We start from the raw sequence: 27,975 nt of genomic DNA on the forward strand, positions 1-27,975 counted from the left end.
ATTTAGGCATCAAGTCTCCCACCCCAGCACTTTCAATATAATCCAATGACATTTTCTCACTCTGAGATGGTTAGAGGCAAGGATACTGGGCAGTGTTGCTGGGTGAGAGGTATCTAGACTTGTGTCTGTCTGCCTTACCTCCATTGGAAAGTGGTCTAGAGTCCCATGAGAAGACAAATTCCTAGGGATAAGGCAGTCCATTCTTGTCTTCGGACCACTCTAACTACTGGGATATGTTCCTTTATATTTGGCTTTTATATTTACTGTACTCAAGCTTTCCTTTTGTATGCGTGCTTGAAACTTTTGCCCAGTTTGAGAAACTTAGAGGGCATTCTGGTCTGCATTTTGTGAACCGCTTCTAAATTTAGCCAATAGGACCTCTAAGGTGATGGGAAAAGAAGAGCTTGAGTAAGATTTGACAGCTTTGAAAGTTAGAAGGATTATGTATTTTATCAATTTCATAAGTAGTATATTTATGCCCCACCTCAATTTACAAGTGTTTTTTACATCACACGGTTTATAGCTCAAATAGGTAAAATTAAATGATAAAGTGTAAATAGGATCAAGGGAAGGAGAATACAAATATGGCATCCATACAGGGAACACAATTGCTGGGAAGGGGCATCGGCTCTGACTCTTGGTGAAAAAGGTGAACATAACCAATGGAGTGCTCTTAATTAGAGGGGAAAGTAAGAGTCTTCAGCAGAAGCAAAGCTTTGTTTAGCACTGAGATTAAAAGAGCTTCATTTGAGGGCTCTATATTGTGAACGCGGAGTCATATAATACACAATGTCCTCAACAACAACTTTACAGTAAAAAAGCAAATATATTTTTTATGGTTGTATCTCAAAGCAACCTTTGATGAAAGCTACCACATTCATGTTAGTGCTTGGTGAAGTCAATTCTTAAAGGAGCTAGACTTAACTAAGTGCTTACTTAACTCTATAATTTTGAAGGTCCTAATTCATTCAAAAATAGTATTCATGGCTTCTTAAAACAGTTTTCCTTACTTTTTCTGATAATCCTTTGTGGTCCACTCATATTTGGCATAAGTGGCTGGCAGTCATGTCCTCTGAAATTCAGTTGACTTTAATGAAATAACATTTATTGATTTTATCTGGTCACAAATAAATGTATACCCATTGTATAAAGTATATAAAACACAGAAATATAAAAGAAGGAAAAATCATGCCTAAGTCCATTACCTAGAAATTTCCACTGTTAACCTTTTTTTTTGTATTTTCTTTCTCACATTCTCTCTCTCTCTCTCTCTCTCTCTCTCTCTCTCTCAAACACACACACACACACACACACACACACACACAGTGCTTACTTCTTGCTATTCAAGATCCACTGGCACACTTTAGGAAAGACAAGGTCTCTGCCATCATGAAGGTTATAGTCTAGTAGCAGGAAAAGATAGAACTAAAATAATCATATAGATTAGGGCATTATTACAAATTGCTCTAGGTACCATAAAAAAAGACATAGTTCTAGGCTTTCATATATAAAGTAACAAAAGAAAACAGAGCTGAACTGGTGTGACAGGGACACCCTCCTCTGGGAATTGAGATTATGCCCTAAATAGGAGTTAACCAGATGAAGAGAGGGAGAAGATACTTTGAAACAGAAGAAACACATATGAAAAAGCGCTTTGACAGGGGAGAAAAGTAGCTTTAAAGAAAGAGAAGGGAGCCAGCATGCTAGAAGATGGAGAGAATCAGTTAGGGGAACCTGGAAATGTAATCAGAAGTCAGGCTGTGCAGAGTCTGCAGGCTGCATTAAAGATTTTTGTCTTTATCTTAAAAGCAATTGCAGGACTTAAACAGCAGTTTTGGCATGATAAGGTTTAAGTTTTGAAAAGATGATTCTGACTGCAAGGAAGATAATTCATCCTAGGAACAGAGAGGGTGTTAGGACACACCACACACGTTAGGAGGTTATCGCAGGGGTCCAGGTGAGAAATGATGATCGCTTAACTTGGTGTGGTGACATGGGAAGCAGGGAGAAGTGGTTAGAGGGAAATGTCAAGGATGCCTCTGAGATGTCTGACTCGCACACTAATGGATGGGAGTGCTACCTACTATCTGGGGTCAATAGTTTGTGGGAGTTTTTCTTTTTTATTTCAAGAGAACATTTATTTATAAAGACATGAAGGTGGTAAAAGTGAGCTGTAGAAGAAATGGGCTCAAGAAACAAGTTACAAAGGCAAAAGAAGGGTGCTTGGAGCTTAAGAGAAAGAGAGAGGCAAGGGAAAGGGCAAGTGGGTGGGGAAAGATGCTGGCATGCTCCAGAGAGAGCCGCCTGTGGGAGTTTTGGAGTTCTTTCTTGCACATGTTGGATTTGCAGAACCTTTAGGATAGCCAAGTGAAGACGGTTCATATTCAAAGCTTCAAGAGAGGTCTGAGCTGGATGGGCCTAGAGATGGGAACTGAAGCCATAGCATACGTGATCAATGGAGTGTCATTCAGAAAAGAAGGCACCAGTTTATAATGCATCAATAGCATAAGGGTGCCTTTCCCCTCACACTTTTGACAATACGTTGCATTGTTAAATTGTTTGATCTTTTCCAGATAGAACGGGAAAACAGAGTAGATTCCTGTTAGGTTGGCCTGACATTTTTAGTGAGATTGAGCATCTGTTTCAATGTTTATTAGCCATTACATTTTTTTCTGCGACAATCCATGAAGTGTGAAAACATATTTTTCTGGAGAGAAAGGCTATGTACTCATCAGTTCTTAAACTGACCCTCAATGAATGGTTCAGCATTATTCATTTGGAGTTGTTCCAAACAAGAAGTTTAATTTTCCACATGTCAGCCTTACAAATATTTAATCACTGCTATTACTGTCCCCTCAAGCCATCTTTCACAGGTCCTGTACCCTTAGTACACTAAACCTTAGGATTTCTGTTTCATAAGTTAAACTTAAAAGTGGTAGTGATCACACTATCTCAGCCTTGGGATCAGCAGTGCAAACTGGGACATGTCTAGCATATTCCATTCCTTTCTTCTCTCTTCTCCTTTTTATATATGCAGAGTCATCCTGTTTCTAACACCTGCCTCCTCATAAGACAAGGAAGATATAGTGTTGTCTCCATTACACTGACCGAAATGAATCCCCTCCAATCTATTAATGTCTACATATTCAGCTCCACAAATACTTCTTCCTGTTCACAGAAAGCAATGTTAGCGTATGTGTCAGGCAGGGAGTGGGGGCAATAAAGGTGCATTTTCCTGTAACAATCAACACTTCAGGCTAGCTCTTTCTCTTTGCTATCAATGAGGTATGGTTATGGTCATTGAAAGACATTCCTAGGGCTGTCACTAGGGGGAGTGTGAGTCAAATTTTTCACTTGAAAAATGTCAGAAATGGGGATTAGTATGCTGGGGCACAGAAAACACTAAACACTTAGGAAGGAATTCGTGGGGTTGTACCCTGCCTCTGACACGGAGACTGGGCTGGATCTTCTGGAAGCTTAGCCCTTGGTGAAGGATTCACCCGAAGCCAGGGCTGACAGTGGAGGCCAGGAGGTGGAGGGAAGAGCAACATTCCCTGCCCTTCCTGAGACAGGAGAGATGGAAGGTTGGTGGGCTTCCTGCATACACTTGCTAAAGTAGGTGCATGCCTCTGTGATCTTGCTTTGATATGTGCATACATTGTCTGTTCTTGCATATCTTTTTGTCTGGGTCATGTGATACTTAACATTTAATGAAGGGAGATAATCCAAAACATGAGTCTGGGCACCATGACATCAGATGGTAAAAAAAAAAAAAATTAGTGAGTCCGACTTGTTATTAACCACTATTCTAAAGACAATAGAGGGTAGTTAAAAAAGAAAAGAAAGAAAGATATAATTCCTGGATTTTCCTTTTTAAATCTTGTTTGGAAATTTGCAATATTTTCATGTCTACCCTTGTCTTATAAGTATCTGCTTTATCCTATTATTTTTCATCTGTGTCTGTCCGAGCTCAAGTCTGGTCCCCAGTTCAAAAGAAACTTCTTGATCTGACACTGCTCCCCACCCCCACTCCAAACCATGCCCTATTACTCTCCCCCTGCACAGCCAGACTCCTTCAAAGTGGTTTCATGTCCTGCATGTCCAATCAATCCAGTCCTCAACTGCACTATGGGTTCTGCCCACATCACTCCACGAAACTCTTTGGGCAAAGGTCACAAAAGGTGGCATTCACTGAAAAGAATCCCTTCTATGCCCACCTCCCAGCCACTCAGGTCCCTTCAATACAGTCAGTCATGTAAGAACTTTTGTTATTCCAGAGATACTTTATACACACTATACAATAAAATATAATATGTCTTCCTTTTTTACATGAAGATACTATGATATATTCATGGTTTTGTATTTACTTCTAAAAATAGATGATGTATCTTGGTAACCTTTCCATATAAAGAAGTTATTCTTTTTTATTAAAGTGCGAGATTTTCTATCATATTGAGCTAATAAAACGTAGTTAGCTAGCTTGCTTTTAATGAACATTTAGTAGTTTTTTGATATTTTGCTATTACAAACAATGCTGTAATGAATATAGCAGTATATATGTCACTCTATACTAGTGGGAGAGTAATTGCAGAAGAATTGGAAGTGCTGGGTCAAAGGTATGTGTGTTTACGATTTTAATACGTTGCCAAATTATTTTTACTCCTGCCAGAAATGTGGCAAATGCCTATTTCTCTACCCTACTCAAACTTGCTTTTTGCTAGTTTGATAGGTGAAAAGCAGTACCTCTGAGTTTTAACTGATCATCTTTTCTTATGTTTAAGAGCGATTTAAGATTATGTTTTCAGACATAAATCATATCATGTAACACTTTCTTGATCTTTCTGATAGCTCCCATCACCTTTGGCCATACAGCTCAAACTCCTGAGATGACCTTTCTCTTCCCCGCCCCCCGGCCTCCTTTGTCACTGCACACCTCCCCACACTCAGCACTCCAGGCACTGAGCTTCTCTCTGTTCCTGAAACGCTACACTTTCCGTTGCCTCTGTCAGCAGTGTCCAGCACCCCAGACCTCATGTGGTTAATAAGTACTGTCCCTTAGGATTGAGCTCCTCAGAGAAGTCCTCCACGCTCTCCACTTCCACCTGGCCTGCACTTAGCTCAATCGGCTCCTTGTGATTTTTCTATCTTTAGCCTAATTCTTGACAGGATACTGGCCCTCAATAAACATTTGTTGAATGATTGAAGGGCTTAATATCACTGCAATTAAACAGGCATGGTAATTTTGTAACTTATACTAGTATATATATTCTGGTTTTGTTTTTTAAATATATTTTTATTGATTTTTTACAGAGGGGAAGGGAGAGGGATAGAGAGTTAGAAACATTGATGAGAGAGAAACATTGATCAGCTGCCTCCTGCACACTCCCCACTGGGGATGTGCCTGCAACCAAGGTACATGCCCTTGACCGGAACCGAACCTGGGACCCTTGAGTCCACAGGCCGACGCTCTATCCACTGAACCAAACTGGTTAGGGCTATATTCTGGTTTTAAAGCAGAATTTCAGCTGCCAAATGAAAATTTCCAGATACACTTATCCTTATTCTATTGCTATCCATGAATTTTCTCTCTTTTTTTCCTTCCCCCCGCCCCCTGAATTAAAAACAGTCAGAGAAATAAATGCCTCTCAGAGTTCATAAAATTCAAAGTTATTTTGCTTAGCGATGTGATGGTTCAAGGGAAGTATGCTCTTTGTAGTGGCTTTCATTAAAGAAAAAAAAAATCAAAATTCTGAGTCACTGTATACTAGTAGTTCTAACTTTCTTTTAATGAGAATGGAAAATAGTTGGCTTGTTCCTGTAGGAGTTGTTAATGCTGACTGGCTTGACCTGAACATCATGGCTCAGGGCCTGATTCCCTTCAGTATAGACAGACTTCTTTTCTTGTTCCAGCTTGGCTCCAAACAAAACTGACTTCCATGTCATGCTTTAGGAGTGTCTGTTCTGGTACAGAGAAGGCTACAGTCCTAGGCCTCAGCAAACCTGGTTACTGGTCCCAACTCAGTCAAAAATTAGCCACAGGCCTGGAAAGTTCTCTCTTTAGCAAAGCAAGGGGTTCAGATTGGTTGCTAAACTCCCCGGTAATTCTGTCTCTCTTTAATTAAATTTTTTTTCCTATTAGAATTTACTAAAATATTTAACACCTTACAAGGAAAAAATGATTTTCTAAGAATTCAGTTTTTCATTCATTTCTCAAATGGTTCCACACATATTCTTGGGCAAATGATGTCATGTTAAATAGTTAAAACCAAATTTTATCAGCTAATTAGAGCCACCTTTTTATGTAGTTACGCTATTTCCTTGCATATATCCCATGTGTATATTCCTACAACACCCTGAGAGGTGTCTCCCTTTAGTTCAGGATCCCTGAGAAACATTCCAGGCCTCACTTCCAGGCATGAAGGGAGCCCGAGATTCTCTAGTATTGCTGCCGCGTCTCTAAAAATCTTGGAATCCTTTTCCACAAGCGTCTTTATCTCTCCTGAACTTAAACCTGAGAAGGCAAGATGCAGTGGTTGCCACTTGGAGCAGAGGTGAGACAGTGGCCATCATCTCTCCTAGACGTCCATAATTCAGCCTTCCCATAATCTTCGCAGTCACCAATACCTTACTACTCTGAGGCTGAGGACTAAAGGCCTCTAAGATGAGGTGATTAAAATCAGCCAAGAAAAAGTTCAATTGGGCCTGCATAGGTTACAAAATTTAGAGTTTGTTTGTTTTTTAACACCCACGATGAGCCAGGTTCTACTTCACGCACTGGAAGTAAGGCATGGACATGGTTAGAGTGTGTTTTTCAAGGCGACTGTCAGCCGCTAGGTATGACTGTGGTGTAGACCAAGGAGTTGTAAGTGGGGTGAGGTTCACTTGCGTTCACTTCCCCGTTATATTGAATTTTAGTTTTGGCTAGCCAGGACCCTTCTGTAAATTCATTCAATAAATGTCTTCAAAGGGTTTTTATAAAAATATCTATTAGTCCCAGGTACTGTTTTAAGGCACAACAGGGTAAACTAAGATATATAAAATGTGGCTCTTGCTCTCAGCATCTTATGTAAATGTTAAATAATCATAACGAGAGACAGAGAGTGACAAATGTCAGAACAAAAATAAAAAATTAACGTTCACTTGGGGAATCCTGTTAGCAGTAGCTGAGTGAAAAGGGGGCTTAGGGGGGGTACCCTAGTGCAGGGGGTCAGGAAAGCTGGGAAGAACTCAGGTGTGGAAATGGGGACCAGAGCCCACAAACATGCCCTAGAAAGGCTGCCCGTCCAAAAGCAAGGGATGGAAAGAGATTTTGGCTAAAGCCGAGGGCATATGAAGATAGGGGTAAGAGATCTAAAGGAAATACAATAGCAGCAGATCAGGGATGTTCTTAGTGAACAGGAGAATATCACAATGCCAGTTTGTTAACAAGGGTAAAGTTCTTCTAAGAAATACAGAAAGCATGGGAGAGTGTAATAGCACTTCAGATTTTATTTGATCAAATTAATCATATGTAAAAGTATTTTGATGCTTGAAAAATGTGTCTTGTTTTTCTGGAACATTCACATATATAGAACTACTGGAAAATACAGACTATACATTGGGTTTTACTGTTGTACTATTTCTGAATCATGCTGGGTCATTTTCCTAGTGGGTTTCCCTAAACTTCACATATGTGGTATTGACCATCCCCTTGGGACTCTAAACAAGAGAGTGCTCTAAGTGGGCAGTGGCATCTTGACCCACGCTGCGGCAGAGGCCAGGAAGGCGAGGCATAATTGCGGTGGTCTGGGAGACACAGGCTGTCTCTTGTGGAAGGGCCATGGCTATCACTTAGAAATGGCATCCCTCCAGAGGCACGAGGACATCACCGCTCAAAGTTGCACATTCTTCCAAAGCCATTTGGGAATACAAAGGGTTACTCTAATCTATGCTTTGGGTGCTGTGTTTCGAATGGAGATTTTGTTCCTTTGGGCTTCCTGTGATTGGTAGTGTCTGCTGCAACCATTTGTGATTTGGTTCTCCATGGATTTTGCCCCAAAAAAGTGCTATCGTTGAAGTCCTTTTCTGTGAACTTACCATCCCATTGCAACAGAGTTACACTGAGAGAATCTTTTTATTTCAAATTTATAATTTTTATATTACACAAAATATGTTCATCAACTATTTTTTATTAGTTGCCTTTGAGGAGTTAAGAAGTTAAAATCTAACAAAAGATAACATAAAAGCAAATGTATATACATATATGGTATATATGTGTATGTATATAGGTGTGTGTATATGTATGTATGTATATATATATATATGTATATGAAATTTTCATATGTAAAATCAAACTCAAGGGAACAGAGCCTTTTATTCCATAGTTGGAATCTTAGCCGCTAATAAGAAACTGTATCTTCCTATGACTTACAAATGTGAAATAAGAATCTTTTATATTTTAGTAGGATGTTGACCAGAATTCCAAGAAAATTTTCCTGGAGCCTGTGTCTTACTCACAGGCAATAGGTCAGAGCCTATTAGACCCCGCAGAAGAAGAATGGGCGCTTCTCCCAACCCCCTCCAAGCTGGCCCAACTGCAGAGAGTAATTCTAAACCAACATATATGGAAGCCGTCAACACCGGTCCGAAGAAACATGTAGATGCTATTTCAGAACGTCTCATTCCAAGAATGTGTTTTCGTTCTGTATGTGGTTTCTTTTAAATGTGCAATACTTTACTGCTCAGGTTTGCAGGAAGAAAAAAAAAATAAAGAGGGATACATGTAATTAAAATAAAACCAGGGCCATAGGAGACTGTTTATAGAACAGTGAAATGTTTTCACTCACAAAAAAAAAAAAAAAATCAGAAAATTTCAGTCCCCCAAAGGAGAAGCCATTTATTTTTCTTCTATATAATTTATGCAGTGCCGAAGCTACGGGAACCCTGGCAGTGCGGCCTCCAGGGGCAGGCTATGCTGTCAGTGCTCAGACACAGGGGCAGTGTTCTGCCAGGCTCACCTGTTAGGAGTAGCTTTAATTCGCTCCTTGAACTTTGGTGAAGAAAATCATTCTCAGCTAAGGTCGCTGACAGATTGAGCTGAGATCCTGAGAATTTACTGCTCAGTGGTCTGAAAGAGAGTTTATTGGTAAGAAATGTGGGTCATCTTTAACAAACCAGACAAAAGCTAGTTGCCACTATCTGAACCCCCCATCCCACCCACCGACACTTGGATCGATGTAATCCTGAGGTGGCGATAAGGAACGAGAAAGAATTGGAAAGATTAAAATAACCAGTTGCAACAAGAAGTCAAAGATAACAATTTATCACTGCAGCATCAGAGGGTCAATGTGTTTTCCCTGAATGCTCTTAAAATTCAAGAGGCCAAGTCCGTCAAAGTCTGTTCTGCTGGACGATATTTGCTTCCACCATTAGCCAATTTTAGTGGGGCTTGTTTTCGCAGGGATTTAGGAAGGCCACCCAGGCGTGTTTGGTATTTCCTAGTCATTTTTAAGGTGTCCGGATAATCTTCTCTTCCTCCTCTCACTCCTGACCCCCCACCCCACATTGTTCATGAGTTATTCCTACTTCTTCTCTCAAGAGTAAATCATTACTTCCTCCCAGGAATGACAGGGTTTCCAGACCTCAGGGACCACTGCCAGGTCATGTGAAGCCGTTCTCTGCCGGCCCCTGTGCGTCACCTGTTCTCCTCCTCTCCAGCAGGCAGCCCAGAGCTGGGATCATCACACCGGAGCAAACTTCAGTGAAGCTCTGGTCGTAGGGGACATTTGGAGTCACTAAAAAAGTTCCATCTGGACCCCCACATGTTCCTGCCCTAAGAATGTTTTCCCTTAAGCTCTGAGAGATGAGTCAGAGATAGCAAAAGTGAGAACTGGAAAAAATGATTCTCCCAGGAGACCTGGCAGTGAAAATCTGCCTTCAAAGCAAGCTCTTCATGGAAAATGTCCTTTCTCAAGAATACCAAATCTACTAATTATGCAAGAAAACTTTGGGTTGGCCATAGCTACCCAAATGCGTTAGTGTCTGTCAGCCTGCCAATGTGTGACTTTTGGAAATACCATTTGCTCAGTCTGTTTTTCTCATAGGACTTATGGACACACATTGCAGCAACTCTGTGGCCTTCCCACTACAGCATATATCAGTCAAACTTAGCATTATGGCTTGACCACATTCCTATGAGTCTGGCTCTACATTGCTGAAGGGGAATGCAAACTTGGCCCACTGTCCCCTGCCTCTGTTACAGATGCTGTCACCCCTCAGAGCCTTCTATCCAAACCAAGTCCAGACCTTTCCACAGAGCAGGATAGTTGACTCGGCATCCAGAAAAGGCAAGCACATTTCATGCACAGTTTTGAGTGAGGCCCATAACAACACATCAAAGGTATCTTAATAGGTTTTGAATCTTGGAAGATAAAGTTGTGTTCAGTTTTGCTATTTAGTGTTTCTTTTGCATTCTTATTCTTTAAACTTTGATGATTTAGGTAACATATACAGTTATTTTCTATTCACAAAGCATTTGATTAACTGGTCTTTGATTAGATGATACCTTTGGCAGCATGTAACTCATTATTGTCTGGTGCTTGATTTTACTATGGGGGAAGTATGTTTTCTTAAACAGACATTTAATTAATAAAAGAACCCAGATATTTAGGTATTCTTATTCTCTAAAAATAGGCTTTTCAAATGTCCAAGGGTTAGACAGGAGAAAGATAGTATAGCATCTTCTGGGCATCTCAAACTCACTCATGGTCCATACTGGACCTTCTACCCAGAAACCTGTTTTTCCTTCTGTGGTCCCTCTCTGTGATTGGCTCTACAGCAGGATTGAGATGTCTCATTGGTTACCCAAGTCTCACCAATTCCACATCCAAAACCTCTTCTGCCATGGTGTTAACTCAGTTCATTCCCATCTATTTCCCTGTCTATCCACTCACTTCCCCTCCAGCTCATATTTCCCCTCCACTCTTCAGCTGGAATCATCTTCCTGAAACGTTAATATAAGCCTGTCACTGAAGAGCTCAAAATCTTTTAATGCCTTTTTACTTCCCATAAGAAAAAGGCTTTGTTTACTAGAGTGACCCAGAATGCCCTTTGGAGCTGCCTCCTTCTGTTTCACCTTTGCTATTGTCTTCCTCTAGTATTTTGTTTCAGAAATATTTAAACAATTGTAATGTTCCAAATCTTTCATTTTTTTTCTTGCTCCATGCCTTTGAACATTCTGAATGAAATGTTTATCCATTTTTGTGTTGAGTAAACTCCTACTGATACTTCAAAACCCTGCCCCGGCATCACTGCCTCTTTAAATATTTTTCTTGCATCTTCTTACATTATTATATGTATTATTCTGTGTTATAAATAAACATTAGCTCATTTATGTTGTCTTTCTTTAGATTTAAAAATTGTCTGGCAAGGTTTATTAGTTATTAATATGTGTTGAATTGACTATAGTGGAGAATTTTTATAAAATTTGCTATAGCAGAAAAAGTAGGTGAGAACTTAATCCTAAATCATGTTGCCTAGGTGGTATTATTAAACTTGGAAGCCAAACCCATATTCTCAAGCTTAGAAATGTAAGCAAAAAACACAGGTTGGGCTGCCTGCTGCAACAGAAAGCCTAACTGGTCAGACAGGCGCTGGTGCAAATGGAAAGAAGTTTTATTTAGAAATCGGGTCCTGGGAGCATGGTGGACTCCTGTCTGAAAAACCATCTTCCCTTCCTGCTCAAGCCTCCAGTTCTTATAGGCATAAGGAGAGGAGGGCTTTTGTTTCTCATTAGCTTTTGGGGAGTTTGGGCCCTGTCCATCTTTCTAGCTTTTGGAGGGCTTGGGTCCGGTCCATTCATATTTCTAGCCTTTGGTGCACTCAGTGTAAGAAACACCCATTCTCCCTCATGCCATCTTGGCCAATGGGGGAGACTCTCTGGCACTCTGACTATGGTAACAGACATATATTACACCTAAGTGAGTTTATAGAAATATTTGTAAATAGCTGCTTACGAAGTACTCATAATTTCATTGGTAATACAAAGCTAAAACTTTATAATAATATGGTAACTGTTCAATGACTTCCCTTTTATTTTTCATGAACCTCAAACAATCTTTGTAGACATTTGGCTTATTAGCCCAACTCCACTTACAGTACCTATTATTATTGTTTTAATCCATTGTTTTCAGTTCCAGTATTTTAAGCAGTTACCTTGGCTTTTCTTATTTTTTTGTCTCTTAAAGTTGAATGTTCTTATGCCTGTATTGTGTTAAAGTATTTCCTCATAATCTACCTGTAGCTATTTTTCAGAGTTTCAATTTTTTTTTACTTAAAAATTTTTTTTTAATGTTCAGATTATTACAGTTGTTCCTCTTTTTCCCTCCCATAGCTCCCCTGCACCCAGTTCCCACCCCACCCTCTGCCCTTACCCGCCTCCCCCACTGTCCTCATCCATAGGTGTGCGATTTTTGTCCAGACTCTTCCCGCACCCCCCACACCCCTTTCTCCCCCAAGAATAGTCAGTCCACTCCCTTTCTATGCCCCTGATTCTATTATATTCACCAGTTTATTCTGTTCATCAGATTATTTATTCACTTGATTTTTAGATTCACTTGTTGATAGACGTGTATTTGTTGTTCATAATTTGTATCTTTACCTTTTTCTTCTTCGTCCTCTTCTTAAAGGACACCTTTCAGCATTTCATATAATACTGGTTTGGTGGTGATGAACTCCTTCAGCTTTTTCTTATCTGTGAAGCTCTTTATCTGACCTTCAATTCTGAATGATAGCTTTTTTTATATATATATATATATATATATATATATATATATATATATATATTTTATTGATTTTTTACAGAGAGGAAGGGAGAGGGATAGAGAGTTAGAAACATCAATGGGAGAGAAACATCGATCAGCTGCCTCCTGCACACCTCCTATTGGGGATGTGCCCGCAACCAAGGTACATGCCCTTGACTGGAATCGAACCTGGGACCCTTCAGTCCGCAGGCCAACGCTCTATCCACTGAGCCAAACTGGTTAGGGCTGAATGATAGCTTTGATGGGTAAAGTAATCTTGGTTGTAGGTTCTTGGTATTCATCACTTTGAATATTTCTTGCCACTCCCTTCTGGCCTGCATAGTTCCTGTTGAGAAATCAGCTGACAGTCGTATGGGTATTCCCTTGTAGGTAACTGACTGTTTTTCTCTTGCTGCTTTTAAGATTCTCTCTTTGTCTTTTGCTCTTGACATTTTAATTATGATGTGTCTTGGTGTGGTCTGCTTTGGATTCCTTTTGTTTGGGGTTCTCTGCACTTCCTGGACTTGTGAGTCTATTTCTTTCACCAGGTAGGGGAAGTTTTCTGTCATTATTTCTTCAAATAGGTTTTCAATATCTTGCTCTCTCTCTTCTTCTGGCACCCCCATAATTCGGATGTTGGTATGCTTGAAGTTGTCCCAGAGGCTCCTTACACTATCTTCATTTTTTTGGATTCTTTTTTCTTTTTGTTTTTCCGGTTGGGTGTTTTTTGCTTCTTTGTATTTCAAATCTTTGACTTGATTCTTGTGATCCTCTAGTCTGCTATTGGATCTCTGTATATTATTCTTTATTTCAGTCAGTGTATGCTTAATTTCTAGTTCAGTGATGGCAAACCTATGACACATTTGTCAGAGGTGACACATGAACTCATTTTTTTGGTTGATTTTTCTTTGTTAAATGGCATTTAAATATATAAAATAAATATCAAAAATATACATCTTTGTTTTACTATGGTTGCAAATATCAAAAAATTTTTATATGTGACACGGCACCAGAGTTAAGTTAGGGTTTTTCAAAATGCTGACACGCTGAGCTCAAACGGTTCGCCATCACTGTTCTAGTCGGTCCTTTTTCATATCCTCGAGGGTCTCACTAGACTTATTGAGGGTCTCACTAAATTTATCGGCATTTTCTAGAAAATTCTTGAAAAACCTTATAAGTGTGGTTTTAAACTCTATATCCAGTAGTTTGCTTTCCTCCATTTCTGTCATTTGTGACCTGTTTGTCTCCACATTTTGGCTGCTTTCCTGTGTTGATAGAGTGGTTTTCTGTGCTAGATGTCCACTAGGGCCCAGTGGCTCAGCCTCCCCAATTACCTGAGGTGGACACTCTTGGTGCACCCCTTTGTGGGCTTTGTGCACAGTCTTGTTGTACTTAAGCCTTGATTGTTGTAGGTATCACTGGGAAGAATTGACCTCCAGGCCAATTGGCTGTGAGAATCAGCTGTGTCTGCAGTGGGAGAACTTCTGTGCTGGAGACACCCTTATGGGCAAGACTTGCTTCAGTGGGGCTTTGGTGCCCACTGAGTCTGCCCCCTGGGTGTGTCCCTTATGGATCTGAGGAGTTGTAATCTGGATGGTCCCACTCTTATCACTGGGTACACTGGCTCTTGGATCTCTAAGGAGGTGCTAATTTAGCCTCTGCCTGAGGCTACCCAACAGGAGCTATGGAGAGATACGCAGATTCCTCTTCCTTGTTTGGGGTTTGGAGGTGCCCAGATGAGGCCCAGCTGTGAAGCAATGCAAGCTGCTGTGGGGCCTTGGGCCTTCTTTTGGAAGTTCTGGGTCTCTCTGACCCAGTTGCAGTTTGTTAGGTAATTTTCAGATTGCAAAGGGCCAGGCCTTTCATATGCAAAAGCCTCTGGGCACAGCTTGGGTGGGGTGGGGTCTCAGGGAATCAACAGGGCGGAGCAAACAGCTATGGCTGATCCTCAGTCCTACCCTAAGAGGCCCTGCGTCTCAGTGTCCCAGTAATCGCTGCAAGCACCTCTGAGAGAAAACTGCCCTCAAGTTCCGACCAATGCCAGACAGCCCAGTTTCTCCCCGTATGATTCTGGGTCCCCAGAGACTCGCCCAGACCTGGAATTCAGAGCAGTCAGGAGTTTGAGATTCCCTCCTGATTGGAAAAGACAACCATGTCCTCAGTTGCCAACCCTTTCCGCGTGCCCCTCCATACCTCTGCACTTTACTTCCGCACCTCCTCTGAGTCTCAGTGTGCTTTTCTCTTTCCTTCTAGTTGTAGAATTTCCACTCAGCCAGCCTTCCTGTGATTCTGGATGATGTCAGTTTTGTCTTTTAGTTGTATTTTTGAAGTTGTTGTGCGAGGCAGCAATTTCCTATGTTTACCTATGCCGCCATCTTGGTTTCTCCCCCAGCGTTTCAATTTTATAGCTAGATGGAATTGTTAAAACATCATCTAATATTTTGCTTATGTTTTAATAACAGAGCAAACTGAGAAGCAAAGAAGTGTTTTGTGGGAGCTTTTGCAGCTGGTTGGTGGCCAAGCCAAGACCACTTGGTCTTCGATTTACTTCCAAACCTGGTGCCATTTGTGCTGCCCAGATAGTCTCCGTCTATTGGTCCATCTTCACTGATCTCTTCCTCGCTCCAAATTTCTTTCAGATAAATCAGTTCCTTCACCAGATAGTATCTATTCTCCCTGTTTTCTCTATGTTCCTGGGTATTGGGGTGGGGGGATATTGGTACTTATTGACTTTTCTATTTCTTATTCTAGATTTCATGTTTCATATTTCTTCTATAAAAGTTGAAATGCTGCTTCTATTTTAAAATTTTTTTTGACTTGGATAAAGTTTTTGCTTTTCCTTATTTGATTGTGTGGTTTTTCTATATTCTTACTGGGTATATTTTGACATACCCAGAAGTTAGAAATGGCAAGGAAGAATTTATTTAAACCATCTATTTTTTATTTGTGTGTTTAAAATATCTCATCCTGCTCATTTTTCTTTCCTCCTTATTTTGTTTACTAGAAAACAATCTTAAATTTTGGTCGGCACATTCCATATCTTTATAAGATATTATACATTTCTTTGGGCATTAACAGTCTTTACTTAAAAGAACTAATTTCATAGAATTCTCTAATATTCAGGTCAGAAGACTCATAATATAAGCTATTTCTCAAAGCTACCATTCCCTTTCAAGCACCCTCCCTCTGTGTTGAGTTTTTGCTTGAAGACATCCAAGCATAGGGGACTCAGTATTTCCATGAAATTACAACTGCCTTTGGACGTGGTACCTTTCAGAATTTTCTTTTCATCCTTGGAATCAGTTTCTCTCAGTAATATAATCCTATCTTCAGAGCCATAGAAAAACAACTCCAGTTCTACTTCCAGCCAGCTGATCATGTATTTGAAAGTAGCGTTCATTTCCCCCTGTGCCTGTTCTTCCTCAGGCTAAACATTCCCATTTCCTCTAAACTGTGGCCCAATGATTTGGTTTCAAGTTCTTGTATCATCCTGATTGTCTATTAAAGGCCCAGAACTCATTGCAACTCCCCAGGTATCCTCTGACCAGAGAGGCAGAGCTCTCCCCTTTATTCCTGATCTGTGCAGTTACGCTTTTCATTATGGGCACATTACAGTCAATTCACACTGAGTTGTTTGTTATGGGTTAAATTGTGTCCTCTCCAAAAGATATGTTGAAATCCTAACCCCCTGTACCTCAGAATGTGACCTTGTTTGGGAGCAGGGCCTTTGAGGAGGTAATTAAGTAAAATGAGGTCATTAGGGCGGGCCCTTATCCAATGTGTCTGGTGTCCTTATGAAAAGGGGAAATTAGGACATGGAGACAGACACGCACAGAGGGAAGATGTGAAGACACAGGGTCAAGATGGCCATGTGACTGAAGTGATGCATCTACAAGCCGAGGATTTTTGACGAACACTAGAAGATAGGAAAAGTGAGGAAGGGTTCTCCTTTAGAGCCATCAGAGAGATCACAGCCCAGCGACACCTTGGCTTCCAGAAATGTGAGACAACACATTTCTGTTAAGTCACCCAGTTTTTGTTAGGTTATTCAGTTCTTGGTACTTTGTTATTGTCCTGGGAAGTTAATATACTATCCTTTAACCAAAATGCCCTGCTTTTTATTCCTCATTCTGTAATCTTTCTTTAGCTTCTCTCATAATAATGTCCAGGTCCTTCTAATCCATGTGGAAAGCTCTTTATTTCTTTTAAGTTTCATTTTTGTTTGATTTGGCTCATTAAACCAACTGAGATCCTTTATGTCCTGTTTCCATCACGTTGGTATTTGCTGTCTGTCCCAGTTTAGGCACCCTCAGAGTTGTCTAAGAATACTATTCAAACCACTGGTAAAAGTATCGAATGAGATACCATCGATACTCCTGGAATTCCCTTTAGGTCAACACTGATTTTTTTTTTTTACCACAGTTGTTCAACCCAATTTAAACCCAGCTAACTTCCTTGAGTCAAATTATAATCCTCTGTTTTGAATGCAAGACAGAATGTTATAAAATAATTGTCTAACATCTTGCTGCAATCATGATATGTCCAGCTTATGTCATTCATTCAATTTACCAACAATTAGTTTAATATTTGATAATTTTATTCCTTATCACCTCTCCTTTCTTTTCATGTGTAACAAAGCAAGGTTTTAATAATGCAGTCAAGAATCTTGCCCAAAACACATATTGAGTCTTTTGGTTTATGCTTTGTGGAATTTGTCTCTCTTCTTTGGAAAATTGAACCACAATGGTTCTTCTGTTTTACCTGGCCCCTCAAAAATTCAATTCACAGAACTCATTTACATTCCCCAGCCACCGCCCCTCGAAATAGTCAAATGTATTTTGTCTAGAACATGAGACTTAAGTTCTTTCACGATTATAGGTATAATTTCTACACTTATCTTGGTTTTGGTTCCTTCTTATCTGACCTTTTCAGACTGAAGAGTGTTCTTGACAGAAGGTGAAAGCATGACTTTAAACTATAGTCATATGCATATATAAACATCTGAGAATAATTGCATCTTAAAGTTTTTCCTTTGTGAAATAATGGAAGTATTTAAATACACATTCTATTTTGTAGATAGCTAGCTGCCATCATCACATATTTTCTTGCTTACATTTTTGCTTGATAGGGGATCAGTCATTGAATATTTTCTCTAAGCATTCTTTTCTTAAGGTTGACTACAATTTCTCTTGCCAAGAATTAAAGATTTGATAAAATTTCAGAATATCCTGGAATAGCCTAGTACATTTTGACTAGATAATTTTAGAAGTGGGCAGAAAGTAGGTCAATAGCAAATTATAAGTTACATGCCTTGTTGTATGCATTGCTTATAAGACTCTGTACCAGACTAGAGAAAGTAAGTTCCACATATAATGTGGCAAAATACCTAGGGCTTATCAAGCAGAATCACATAAAATTTGAGTTGACTTAGAAAATCAAGTTCAAAATAGGTGCTTTGTTGCATGAAACAGACTGTAGAATCTCAGAGGGAAGGTGGGAGAGGGTGGGTGGGTGGGGAGAGATCAACCAAAGAACTTGTATGCATATATGCATAACCCCTGGACAATAGGGTGATGAAGGCCTGGGGTATGGGGTAGGGCTGGGCTAGAAGAGGTCAATGGGGGAAACTAAAGGACATATGTAATACTTTCAACAATAAAGTTTTTTTTTAAAAAATATTAAAGCTTAAAAAAAATAGGTGCTTTCAATAGTAAGGCACCTGTAAAAGATAGTGGACCTGGAGTATAGATTGCCCTGGTCATATTTTAGCAATTGTTGACCGGGCCTGCCTGTTATCTAAAGTAGGACATAGCAGCCAGATGATTAAAACCTGACATTAGGGTATACGTATATGTGTGTGCGTGTTTGTACAATTAAATACACAGGGAAAAAAACACACAAAAAAACCACAACCTGACATTAGGCCCTCGGCACTGCACGGCAGCCTGAGTGGAAGCAGAGCAGCAGCTCGCCAAGCAAGGAACAGCACAGAAGGTGGGCGGGAAATCACTAATTGAACTGTCCCTTTATGCAGATGGACCATCATCTGAATAACGAACACCATTTTTCTCTGAAGAATTATCTGAGAACATATTTGATAGGCAGAATTACATTTTACCCAGTACCTGAGATTGCTGTCGTAACTATAAGACATTTCTCAAAGATCTGGTGAGACAGATTTATTTTTTAACAAATCATTGGTAATGATAATAAACTGTGCCATTTTTTTCTTATCATTTTTCACTAACAGACTTCTTGATGTCGCTGTCAGAAAGAGACTTCACATCCTCTTAAGAATGAAAACTTTATGGACATTTTATTGATTGCCTTCTATGATTTTTCTCTACTTAATATACAATCAACATGCTTTTAACATCTTCATTGAAAGTAAATGAGAGATTGAAAAACAGTCCACTGAACATTACTTTGTTTCTAAATGTGTTGTCGGTATTTATACATTGATAAAAGAGAACACTTTCAAATAACATAGATGACAATATAACCATTGGTTCTAAATAAAAGCACTAAAAGTCCTACTACCCTTCTCTCCCTCTTTTCTTTCTTTTATGCTTCAGCAACTATTTATTAAGGGCCAACTCTGACTAGGTTGATCAGTGTACTTTGCCTCAGGGGCATAAAAGTAAGTGGGAGAGACAGTTGTGAAACTATTAATTACAACAGATTTATGTGAAATTCTGGCTCTTGCCTTGTGGCAATTGGGTTTCTCTCACTGGTAATCTGAGTACCTGATACTTCATTCTGTGACCTTCGCTGTGTCTAACAAATCCCTGAACTGTGTGAAGTTAGAAACCACATTGATTGAACCTCCTACTAGTCACAAAGCCCTCTGCCATCACCTGGGGCCCTCAGGGTTAATACCTCCATTTTATGTTTCTTAAATGCATTTCTAAGGCAGCTCTTCCTAACCTTTTTCACTCTTCTTAATTGTGAAACCTCAACTCTGCACAATCTTCCAATTTCTTCTTTCATGAGAGGTCAAGGCCAGTATAATTTTTTCACTCAGAATTTCTCTGTATCCAGTCAAGGTTTATGTTCCAATATCTATTGGTTCTTTTCTCTCCTTAGAATAAGTATCACTTATTTCCTTTCTGAGGACTTGCCCTCTGGATTCCAGGTCCTCGGATCTTCTTTGGACATTTTTTACATAAATCATGTTCTCTCTCTCCCCTCAACCCCATTCTGATCTTTATCATCCTTTAATATTCCTCTGCCCACCACCTACACAGGGGCTAGAATTTCCTTCACACAAAAACAAGAGGCAAAGGCAAACAGCAACATCCAAATTATCCAAAGTCTGTGCTTTGAACTTATATTAAGCATGTGATCCAGTGAAAGACAAGCTTCTCTGGGAAACATTGAACTGAGAATGCTATGTTCCATTTTTTTCAATCAAATATGAATTTCCCATTAAAATGGAAAAAAATTGTACTTTTAGAAAGTTGAGTAGGAAAGCACTTTTGAAAACCCCTTCTGATTGTGTAAGTTGAGATCAATTTAATGAAATTCTCTGACTCTGAACTCACGTCTTTCTCATTTAGTGTCAACTGGAGAGTTTTTATTTACAGTAAGCTTTTTTTTCTCTCCAGTCAGTGATCTCTAAAAACTAATTTCCGAGGAGAGAGTTCATCAGATCAAGGGTGTTGAGATGCACAGTGGAGCAGTGGGCAGTGAGCATAATCTTGGAGGAGTAGCGATCAGTCATGGGGATGTGAGTGAGTACCAGATGTGGGTGATGAGGGAAGAGAAGCAGATCAACAGCAACCAAAAAATCCCCTAGACTTATTGATTCAGGAATGTGCAGCTGACCACCAAGGCTGAGTTATCATTTCTGGACTGTCCAAACACAAGAATTGGAGATGCAGTGGAAAGCCAAGGTAAACAGTTATTAGCTAATCATTCACTAAAAATGGGTGTTATGCTCCTATTTTTAACGGGCATTAAGTAGACAAAAAGGACCATTTAACTACAAAGAGGTGACTTTTGAAGTCATTGCAAGAACTTGCAAAGTCTCCAGCTTAACGTGAATGAAAGTGTCCTATGCCCCCCTGTTCATCTTAACAGCCTTGATCTAATGTTCTCCTCTGACATTAGTTTTTAGAGAGCACAGCACTCCCAAATGCCACCCACTTTCCAGAGTGTGGGCTCCTTAGTGTATACTGTCCACTTTCTTTGGATTAGCTCTGCTGATGTGGTCCTCCTTATAACTTTGGACTTCCTTCCTCCTTTTTGGCTATTACATTGGAAACTTCAATCAGAGAAGTTCAACTCCTCTTTGGGAAATTTACCATGTATAATATCAACTGGCCTCTCCTATTGCAAACTCACATCATTGTACTTCCATTTATCTAAACTCACTGCTTTCCTAATCAAAAATCCAAACCAGCTGTTTCAAAACTTCAGTTCTATACACTCCAAACCTAGGGAAACTACTATTTCATAAATAAAGACAACCTACAAATTCACAAAGGTTATTTTTACTTGGTTATTAAACTGTGTTTCCTTCTCACTTTTAACTCCACCTTTCACTTACAGCCATGTAAAGCTGTTTCCTAAAAGTTTAGGCAGGAAATGTATTTCATATTTTAAAATATTAATTACTTTTAATTTACAATCAAATTCTGTCTCTCTCTCTCTCTCTCTTTCTCTCTCTCTCTCTCTCTCTCTCTCTCTCTCTCACACACACACACACACACACACACATACACACACCCTTCTGACATCTCCAGCCCTATTGAACTTCACTCACTCCCACTTTCCTACAGTCATGGCTATAGCTTCTAAGCCAAAAAGCTGGACAAGTTGTCTGACATGATTTGTCATTTCCATATAGGAAATAAATTTTAGATCTAAACTGGAGGAATTTCCAGTTCTTTTTATGGTTATATTTATAGCCAATCAAGATATCTGAAATTTAGCTAAGTCTGGAAAATCTGATATATGAAATAATTACATTTATAGCCCCTTCTTCTTACTATAATATGTAATTTGGCCTTTGATTATATTCTGTTTTATGAGCTATTATCTAAAAATTTGCTCTCTGGGAAGGCAGGGGTCTTGCTTTATATTCCTTTGCATTTCTTTTAAAATTTTCCCAGATAGCTAGATGCATAATGCCAGTCATAGGGTATGTCTCCAGCATCAAATAAATTGTATTGTATGATTTATATATGAAATATACATATTAAATATAATGTGAAGTTTTGTTGTTTGCCAGGCATTTGTACTAGATTGTAAATGACTCTTTTCTCACACACTGTCCTTTTAACTTTAAGCTCTATATTAGTTTTCTGTTGCTTCTGTAACAATTACTACAAACTTAGTGGCATAAAACAACACAAGTTTACTACCTTATAGCTCTGTGGGTCAGAGGTCACACATGGGTCTCCCAGACTTAAAATCAATGTTTTGACAGGAAAGCATTCATTTCTGGAGACTCTAATGGGGAATCTTCTTACTTGCCTTTTCCAGTTTCTAGGAATCCCCCACTTTCCTTGGCTTGTGGCCCCCTTTCTCCATTTCAAAGCAAGCAATGTTGCATCTCTCTGACCCCTATTCTTTAGTCACACCTCCCTCTTATTGATTATAACTGGGTGTTTCTCCACTTTAAAGAAGTCATGTGATTAGATTGGCTCACTTGGATAGTCCAAGATAAACTCTCTACCTCAAGGTCCAGCCATTTGAATGAATTAACTGCAAATGATTTCAGATGCCAATTATTCAGATCTGCAAAGTCCTATTTGCTACTTAAAATAACATATTTATAGATTCTGCCATTTTTCTGCCTACTACAGCATCTTTACATTTACCGAACTCTTAGTAATTTCATTAGAATTAATAGTAATCCTAATAATTTTTCTTTTTTTGTCAATTTTGATTTTCATCATACTATAAAAATGAATAAATTCCAACACCTCCAGGCAGGCATATGTTTTCTAGTCCCCATGACAGTCCCCAATATGTTCTGTCTTTTTTAAAATTAAATCTATTGGAGCGACATCGGTCATGTTCTACTGTCTTATACACAACCTACTTTATTCCTGCAAACTAATTGCTGCCTTGTTTCTAAGGACATTTGAGTCTGTGACATCTAATCTAGTCAATGTACTAAGCAATGATGTTATCACTTAAAACAATACCTTGAGGTTTGTTAGCATACCTTCTGAATATTTCTAGTCATAGAGGTCTTATTATGTTATAAAACAGATTATTCCATTTATGAACAACTCTTTGAAGATTCTATCTGTAGTTATACAGATTAGTCTAGATTTTTGTTTTTCATGGGACTCTTGAAAAATTACAGGGATCAAACCTCCTAATTCTTCTCTTTTCCATTATAATATTCCCTATTCAATTAACCTTTTTCTTTTGATATAGTTTCCAAACATTTTAAGTTTTTCAATATCCTTACAATGTGCTGATGAGAAATAGTAATAATACTCCAGATGTGGTCTAATCAGCATTAGGTACCATAGACCTATTTTTTTCTTGAATTCACCAGAATTTTACTGACACAATTACAATCACCTCTTCTCTATGACAGTTTATAAAACACTTATGGCTCATATTGTACCTCCATTCAACTAAAACTTCAAGGTCTTTTTTTTTGTTCAAAATATTTTGTTTCATGAATGTCTGATATACTAGTTCCCCTCAAGTTTTGGTTCAGTCTTCAGCAGCAAACACTAATTGAGCACTGGCTGCATGCATGGCATGGTGGTTAGTGCTAGAGGGTATAAAAAAGAATACAATCCAATGGAGGAGCTCATAGGTCCAAGAAGGAGAGAGAGACATATTTTTTGGTCCAGAGGGAGAAATGTAGCGAAATATCTGTAAGGTAGACTTCTAGCCAATTAAAAAGGATCAAGTAGTTACCAATGTACTAAGGACTTTAAGTAGAAATGGTCAGTCATTGAATATTTAGGTTTGGAGGTGAGAGGGGTCTGGGCTAACACTAAAGATTGGAGGTATAGACTCGTTATTTTACATCTACTTATTCATTGTTTCTTTTTTTGCTCTGGGGGCGTGAACCTTTCCCACTTGGATACAGCCAGGTTTAGACTGCCAATCACTGTGTTCTATTCTTGTCTTTCCTACCCATTGGCTTGGCATGTGTCCCAGCCAGACCAATATGACGCTTGCTCTCTGGAATTTCAGTCTTGACCAAGTTGCTTAAACAACTGGCAGCCAGTTCATGCAAGTGGCTGGGCCCTGATGAGACTGCGCTTCAGTTCTTACAGCCTGGGTGGTGCAATCCAGTTAGATCTCTGTCGTTTTAAGCCCAATTCTCCAGCTTTCCTTTTAATTATGTGAATTACTTCTGATCCTTACCACAAATTTCTTTTCAGTTTAAGTTGTAAAACCCAGTTTCCATACTCTGTAACCATAAAATTCAATTATATAACTTACTATATAGGGCTGAATTAGCTTAATTTAGTGGTTAATGCTATAGAACTAGATAGGACAGTCTAAAGAGCACGAACTCTGGAATCAGTTTCCTGGGGTGAAATGCTAGCTCTTTCACTAATCACTTCAGTAAACGTAAGCAAAGTACTTTATTTCTTTGAACCTCAGTTTTCATATCTATATAATGGCATTTCCAATAACACCACCTCCCTAATGGGTGGTTTTAAACATGAAGGGAGAGAACACACATGAAACACTTAGCATAGTGTCTGGCACATACAAAGTGCTCAATAAATGTTAACGTGGGTAGGGATTAAATGTAGCAAGAGATAGTGAGGAAATTAGTATGAAAAGATAAAAGTAGGGAGAGAAAAGATAGAAAAGAATGAAGTTATGTAGTCAGAGGGGGAGATCATTCCAGTTAGAATAGGGGCAAATGCTGCAAAGAGATCAAATAAGAAAAGGGCTAAAAATGACAATTTTCAGCAATAACAAAACAAATGACACAATTCAAATATGGGTAAAGGGCTTAAATAGACATTTCTCTAAAGAAGGTACACAAATGGCCAATGAGCACATGAAAGCATGCTCATCACTTGCCATTAGAGAAATGCAAATCAAAACAACAAGAGATAACATTTCATACCCACTAGGGTGGCTACTATCCATAAAAATAGAAAATAAAAAATATGGGATAGGATGTGGAGAAATTGAAACTTGTATGCATTGGTTGTCAGAATTAAATAGCACAGCCGCTGTGGAAAACAATTTGGCAGTTCCTAAAGAGAATTATCTTATGATTCAGCAATTTCACTTATGGTATATACCCAAAAGAACTGAAAGCAGAACGAAACAGGTACTTGTAAACCGATGTTCATAGCAGCAGTATTCACAATAGGCAAAAGGTGTAAACAACTTAAATGTCCATCAATTGGCAAACGGGTAAACAAAATGTGATCTATACATATTATATACTATCCATCCTTGGAAAGAAATGACATTCTGATACATTCTACAACATGATGTGACTTGCAGATATTATGCTAAGTGAAATAAGCCAGACACAAAAGGACGAATATCACATGACTTATGTGAGGTATACAGAATAGGCAAATTCATAGAGACAGAAAGTAGGATAGCAGTTACCAGGTGCTGAGGGCAGAGGGGAAAGAGGAGTTCTTGTATAATGAATACAGACTTTTTGTGATGATGAAAAATTTCTTGAAATGAATAGTGGTGATGCTTGCCTAACTTTGTGAATGTACTTAATGCCACAGAATTGAACACAAATGTGATTAAACAGTAACTTTCGTGTTACATATATTTATACAATAAAAATACCCACAAAATATCATGGTGCATTTAGATGTTTCAGGTGACCTTTTCTAGTCAATTTAATAATGTAATGGCAAGAATCAATAGTTTACAGTGTGCTATGGGAAAAATGTGAAGCAAGGAATTAGAGTCATCAAGAATAACCTCCTCCAAAGAAGTCTGATTATAAAGAATAGGTAGGGTGATGGCTACAGGGATAGCGAAGTGTCAAGATAGAGTTTCTTGCGAATATCTCCCAGAAGAGATAACATTTGGATTGAATTTCTTTCCCCCTCCTCCCTCCTCCTCCTCCTCCTCCTCCTCCTCCTCCTCCTCCTCCTCCCCCTCCTCCTCCCCCTCCTCCTCCCCCTCCTTCTCCTCTCTCTTCTTCTTCTTTTTGGTGTTGAGTTGTATAGGTTCTTTATAAATTTTGGATATTAACCCCTTATCAGATACATCATTGGTGAATATATTCTCCTATTCTCTTTTCATTTTGTTGATGGTTTCCTTTTCTGTGCAAAAACATTTTAGTTTGATGTAGTCACATTTGTTTACTTTTTTCTTCTGTTTCCCTTACCTGAGGAGATATATCAGAAAAAATATTGCTATAAAAATGTCTGAGATTTTACTGCCTATGCTTTCTTCTAGGATTTTTAGGGATTCAAGTATAACATTTAAGTCTTTAATTCATTTTTAGCTTAGTCTTATATATTATGTAAGGAGGTTGTCTAGTTTCATTTTATGCACCTATCTGTCCAATATTCTGTTAAATAAAGAGATAGTCTATTTATTGAATAGACTATCTCTAGCCCATTGTATGTTCTTTCATCTTTAGTCAAATATTAATTTATCATAAAGGCATGAGTTCATTTCTGTGCTATTTTGTTCCATCGATCTATATACCTGTTTTTATGCCAGTACCATGCTGTTTTGATTTCTATGGCCTTGCAATAATGTTTGATATCAGATAGTGTGGTTCCTCCAACTTTGTTCTTCTTTCTCAAGATTGCTGTGACTATTTGGGGTCTTTTGTGGTTCCATATAAATTTTTGGAATATTTGTTCCAGTTCTGTGAAATATGCCACTGGTATCTTGATTGGAATTGCATTTAACCTATAGATTGCTTTGAGTAGTATATGCATTGTAATTATGTTAATGCTTTCTATTTATGAGAACAGTATGTGTGTCAACTTATTTATATCTTCTTCAATTTCTTTCTTCAGTGTCTTATAATTTACTGAGTACAGGTCTTTTACATCCTTGGTTGAATTTATTCCTAAGAATTTTACTTTTTTATGCATTTGTAAATGGAATTGTTTCCTTAGTTTCCCCTTCTGACAGTTCATTATTGGTGTGTATAAATGCAATTGATTTCTAGACATTTATTTTGTATCCTGCTACTTTACTGAATTCGTTTATCAGTTCTAGTTTTTTTTTTTTATCTTTAGGGTTCTCTCTCTATAGGTATCATGTCACATGCAAATGACAGTTTTACTTTTTCCCTTCCCAATTTGGATGCTTTTTATTTTTTCTTCTTGTCTGATTGCTGTGGCCAGGACTTTCAGTACTATGTTGAATAAGAATGGTGAAAGCAGACAGTCCTGTCTTGTTCCTGATCTTAAGGGGAGCACTTGTGGTTTTTGCCCATTGAGAAAGATGTTGGTAGTGGGTTTGTTTTATATGGACTTTATTATGTTGAGGTATATTCCCCTGTTTCCACTTTGTTGAGAGTTTTAATTATAAACAAGAGGCCCAGTGCATGAAATTTGTGTACTGGTAGGGTCCCTAGTGGCTGCCAGTTGCTGGCTGGGTACTCCCTCCCTTTCCCTGGCCGGCCCTGCCCCCAGGGTCGAACTCCCAGAGAACTCCCTGTCGAGGGGACAGTTTTCATACTACCCTTTTATTATATAGGATGGGTGCTGGATTTTATCAAATGTTTTTTTTCTGCTTCTGTTGATATAATCATGTGGTTTTATCACATTTAATTGAGTTTAAGAAAAAACTCATGGAGCATGCTCAGTCTCTTAACTGTGCTCCACCCGCACCTACATTCTTTAGCTAAAGGTACACCATACTTATCCCTGTGTCCCAAACAAGAAAGGCTATTTGAGTGGGTACATACCCCAGCCCTCCAATATAGTGCAGAGAAATGCTGGTAGAGTTGATTCAGAAACTAGAAGCTCTGTCTTGAGTGTTCATTTGAAAAGTATAAATACCAAAAAAAAAGTCTAATGGCTTTGCTACTGAGTTTTAGCAGAGTTGAAAATTTGCTGTAAGGAATCTGGAAGTGTGGTAACACTGGAAGGGAAAAATTCTTAAGAAGCACAGGGCATCTGTTAGGGTGCTGACAGCTTTGGATTCTATCTTCAGTGCTACACTTCTAAGTTGTTAGTCAAAGAGAAAATAGGCAAGAGTTCAAATTGAGTCTTATCCTTGACTCTGATATGCAGAATATTTA

At 38.8% G+C, this 27,975-nt stretch overlaps 1 long non-coding RNA gene across 2 annotated transcripts in view; it reads right to left on the reverse strand.

The window, feature by feature from the left end:
* LOC139013138 (uncharacterized) overlaps positions 1-27,975 on the reverse strand; it is a 129,448-nt gene that overhangs the window by 10,578 nt on the left and 90,895 nt on the right. For both annotated transcript variants that reach the window (XR_011471939.1, XR_011471938.1), the window contains exon 4: positions 8,997-9,106. This is a non-coding gene — a long non-coding RNA (uncharacterized lncRNA). The remainder of the gene's footprint in view (positions 1-8,996; positions 9,107-27,975) is intronic.

The sequence above is a fragment of the Myotis yumanensis genome, unplaced genomic scaffold (genome assembly GCF_028538775.1).
Source record: "Myotis yumanensis isolate MYYU_CA2020_CCGP unplaced genomic scaffold, mMyoYum1.0.hap1 SCAF_6, whole genome shotgun sequence".
NCBI lineage: Eukaryota > Metazoa > Chordata > Mammalia > Chiroptera > Vespertilionidae > Myotis > Myotis yumanensis.